This window comes from Palaemon carinicauda, chromosome 45, assembly GCF_036898095.1.
Source record: "Palaemon carinicauda isolate YSFRI2023 chromosome 45, ASM3689809v2, whole genome shotgun sequence".
Lineage (NCBI taxonomy): Eukaryota > Metazoa > Arthropoda > Malacostraca > Decapoda > Palaemonidae > Palaemon > Palaemon carinicauda.
This window is the reverse complement of record NC_090769.1, coordinates 21,578,926-21,583,925: the sequence shown is the minus strand read 5'-3', so window position 1 is coordinate 21,583,925 and position 5,000 is coordinate 21,578,926. Positions and strand designations below refer to the sequence as shown.

The 5,000-nt window shown below is 33.1% G+C and overlaps 1 protein-coding gene across 6 annotated transcripts in view; it reads right to left on the bottom strand.

Moving 5' to 3' along the window:
* Window positions 1-5,000, bottom strand: part of tmod (tropomodulin) — a 151,973-nt gene that overhangs the window by 118,729 nt on the left and 28,244 nt on the right. The window lies entirely within an intron of this gene.

Below are 5,000 nucleotides of genomic sequence, written 5' to 3'. Positions count from 1 at the left end.
AAAGTAATGAACAAATTAAATAAAATATCTTAAGAACAGAAACATTAAAACATTTCATAAACAAATTATAAAAACTAAGAGGAAGAACAGTAAGATAGAATACAGTAGTGTACCTGAGTGTACCCTCGAATATTAATTACAATATTATCATAAATAGCATTAAAGCATTTTAATATCTAATGCTAGTATATAAACAAGTGATGTGTCAACCACCAGCCTCCCTGCCCATTCACTATTAATATCTATCCTACCTCCGCTGAATAACATTGCAACCTGAATGCTAAATTAGGGTGACCATGAATAATGAATGAGATGTTGCAAATGAGGAATAGGATGATGAAACTTTTCAGATGCACTGCAGCTATTATTATTACAAGCCAGGCTATAAGTCTTTTTATAGTTTATTTATGACATATTTGTTTTTGATGTTGTTAATAGTTTATATATGACATGTCTGTTTTGACGTTGTTACTTATTTTAGAATGATTTATTGTTAATTTGTTCTCTTCATTTATTTATTTCCTTTCCTCACTGGGCTATTTTTCCCTGTTGGAGCCCCTGGGCTTATAGCCTCTTGCTTTTCCAACTAGGGTTGTAGCTTGGATAGTAATAATAATAATAATAATAATAATAACCCTAGTTGGAAAAGCAAGATGCTATAAGGCTAAGGGCTCCAACAGGGAAAAATAGCTTAGTGAGGAAAGGAAACAAGGAAATAAATAAACTATAAGGAAAGAATAAACAACAAAAATATAATATTTCAAGAACAGTAACAAGATTAAATTAAATCCTTCACACACATAAACTATAAAAACTTCAAATTAAAACAAGAGGAAGTGAAATAAGACAGAACAGCATACCCGAGTGTACCCTCAAGCAAAAGAACTCTAATCCAAGACAGTGGAAGGCCATGGTACAGAGGCTATGGCACTTGAGAGACTATGACTCTGAAAGCTTAAGGATGACCATTGGGTTAAGCATTCGTATATGAATATATCCGATGGTTCCTCAATTTGTTTTCTCAGCACGTTCTACGCCTAAGATGGGTCATTAACTTGTGCAAATTTGTTAAAATCAGTCGCAAAAACTATTTCTCTTTAAGTTTCAGTAATCGTTTTCAGCGCGATACAATTTCAAAATGTAGAATTTATATTAATGATCACTAAGCAAAATAAACATTATAAAACTAGTATAACAGGGAGTTAAGCATCATGAATGCTACATACTGTATCTCCAAAAACTACTTTTGGGGATAAATATCAAGTTGGGAACACATCTACAATGCAATAGAGAGCCTACCAGTTAGCAAATGCATATCAGAACACAATGCTGTAAGTAAAAGTACAGTATATGAATATAAATAGGTACATATATAATATATGCACGGTATGTATTGCATTGACACCATGAAACACTATCAATACACAGTCAGGTACTGTACAATCCAATATGAAGATGATATTTGAGGTAAAAACAAATATAGAATAATGATGGGAATAACATTAAGAGACAATAAAAGAGCAATATGGATAAGTGAGCAAACTAAAGTAGAGGATATTCCAACATGAAGTATAAGATATGGTCATGGGCAGGGCATATAATGAGAATATCAGATAATAGATAGAAATTAGGAATACCAGAATGGGTCCCTAGAGATTGCAAACGAAGCAGGGGAACGAGCAGTAGACGATGGATTGACGAGCCAAGAAAATTTGCGGTTATAGACTGGCATAGAAAGAATATAAACAGACATGTGTGGAAAGGCATGTCCGAGGCCTTTGTCCAGCAGAGGAGTAGCTACGGCTGATAATGATGACAGTAAATGCTTACAAACCCTTCTTAAGAATAGCTTACATTTGAGAATACAGTAGTGCATCTATCTAGAACCTTGCCAGAGTTAAAATAATATCCTGTCCAACTCTATTCAATAATTGGTCACATTTCATATAGCACAAAAATTTCCATATGGAAAAATGTTTCCCAGTTACAACTTGGGAGAAACATATTGCGCTAGAAAGCAAGAGCAGTAAGTAGAGTAAATACTGTACCGTAATTCTCATTTAATTCTAAAAATTTCACTATAAAAGGAAAATATATACGGTACTGTCAATACTACCAGTTTATACAGTACAGTATAATAAAACTGGTATTGAAGCAAAACAATTCATATTTTTCTATGATGATGACTCAGAAGTCTTAAACAAACGAAAACAGCAAGCTTTTCCTTGATTCCAAACCAATACGATACCCAAATAATACATAATATACTGCACCTTTGTATAAGATACTAGTATTTATCTGAACGATCAAAAACACACATACGTATACCCTCTTCCCAAAATGAAGGACCAGATATGAAAACTGAATTAACACAAACACTACTGTCATATCAAATACAATATTGGCATTAATAGTTCTGTTGTTGAAGATATCTTGGCCCTTGTAGGCAAGCACAGTACCTTGCAATCATGCAACCCATAGCAATATTTCTGACAGGTGAAAACTTTTAAAAACACTTAGGATGGAAGTATACATGAAGTTAGGCAATAATGAATGCCTGCAGTTGCAAAGAAACCCAGCATTTAAACTATGGCGTAAACATCAGAAGATGTTGGACATCAAGGAGGTACGAAGTTAAAGAAGGATATTAAGCAGGTGCTGCCAGGGGACGAAAGAACGCTGCAACTACCAGTAAGTAATGCCCACAACTTTGGAGAAAACATCGGTAATGGTTGCAACAGCATTTGGCTCGATTTCAACAGTAAAGTAAGAGAACGGCTTACAGTGTACTGTATATAATTTGAACAAACAATACTAAATGTTGCAAAAAAGTACTAAATATCTTTATAACATCACAATCTTGCAAAAGGTATGACCTGAGTGCTGTTATGAGAGAAAACGTAGTAAATACAAAACTATACATGATGAAAGGTGGAAAAAACTAAAAATCTAAAGTAACGTACAGTAATGCATTTGCTCCCTCGTAATGCGTACAGTACTGGTAGAGGTACTGGAACCTATTACTGTAGTTCTAAATTATTTGTGAAAAAAAGCAGTTTTCTCTGTGGATTTATTTGTAATGGAATAAAAACTCTAGCACTTATGTATAAAAAATCATGGTATTAACAGTAAAATAAACCACAACTTTCACCCCTCATTATAATAAAATACATAAAAAAAATTTGGCTGCATTATATAAAAAAAAATATTTATAAACAACATTAAATATATCCTATTTACCAGCTTATCACAATAAAAATACAGTATATCATAACTAACCCTTTTATGAAAGTAAATATATATCCATTACGTTAGATAACATGCCCTTTAAAACAGAAACAAATATAAAAATATTTCCTGATAAATAGCAAACCCAGTGCTTAGAACACACTTTCATAGATCAAACTAAAATCTTGCGGGTATATTGCAAAATTATAGTATCCTGTTTCTGTATTTCTTTCTTTTGCCTATTCTCTGATGCTAATTATTCTTGTTGTACAAGAGAATAAAAAATAATGAATTTATAAAAGTTAAAAAATGCTTATATGAAAGTAAATTTCACAATATTAGCCACCGAATGACAAAACGAGGAGTGGAAAATACGAAACAATACAATATTTAAAATAATTCCCAATAAAACTTTAAAAAATGTAATACTTCAATGTGGCAAAAAGTAAAATATGTATACTTCATTCCCAAGTTTGATAATTCTTCATATCAACCAGTATATTACAATAAAAAAACTCTCAATATGTTACAAAGATAAATCTTCAAATTCATTGTAAATACCTTATAAAAGGTATAACGGTCTATATATCACATTTTTTCCTCAAATTTTGATTTCGCAAGAAAGATTAGCTAAACAAATAATTACAGTATTAAGCCCAGACAGCACAATCAAATTAAGAACTGTGGTAAAATATATAAATTCCTACCACAGTAGGGTCAAATGCAGTTACAGTATATTGCAGCTTTAGACTAGCTTCCTGTCAAAACCACAATAGCTTGGAATATTCTTTCGAACCTACAGACTACCTTCCTGAATAGGCAATGCATATGAAGTATATTCATGATATGAAATATGGAACAACATTTGCCAGCCATCCAAATAACCTTGCACTGGAGATAGTCTATAGTTAACTTATGTCCACAGACTAGATAATAGTTTTATTATATTTCCAGTCAGGCCAATATTTTCTATAAAAAATAAGACTTTTACCTATAGCAAAACAAGTTTTCTTCTAAAATCACATTTATTTTAGGGGATGATATGGAACAACCTTTGCCAGCCATCCAAATAAACATTCATTGTAGATAGTCTATTGTTAACTTATGGCCATAGACTAAATAATAGTTTTATTATAGTTCCTTTCAGCCCAACATTTTCTAATAAAAAGGCTATTTCACCAATGGCAACTTACGTTTTCTTCGAAAATTACATTTACTTTTCGGGATGATAAATAGTATCAGATATACCCTAATATATCCTACGGTAATTGGGACTGACTGGAACTATAATTTTACCGATAACAGTACCTAGGCTAGGCCCAGCTGAATAACTCGACAACTGGCCTGGGGTAAACCTACATTACAATCAATAGGCCTACGTACCGAAGGAAATTCATTACATATAAAAAAGTTGTGGACCAACTCCCAAGTATCAGCTGTTTACACAGATATACATTTGACCTAATAACTGGGCTATGCCCAGCCCCAAATCACGCCTTCCACTTATCTACCGTCACGAACGTACGGAGTTTCTAAATGTCAAAATACCAGGAATTTATCCCCGCTGGTTATCTTAGTTATGGGGTCTCAAAAGCATAAATATGAGAGCCACCAGCTCATCCACCGAATTAAGGAGGGGCGGCCCATTTTCCCGTCCCGCTGGTCTACCCTAAAGCAAGCCGCGGCCGAAATCAAATTCCTAATTGTCTTACAATTTGGAGTATTCGCCAGCTATTAATCTTGAAAATACTCTATACATAGATGGTATTTCA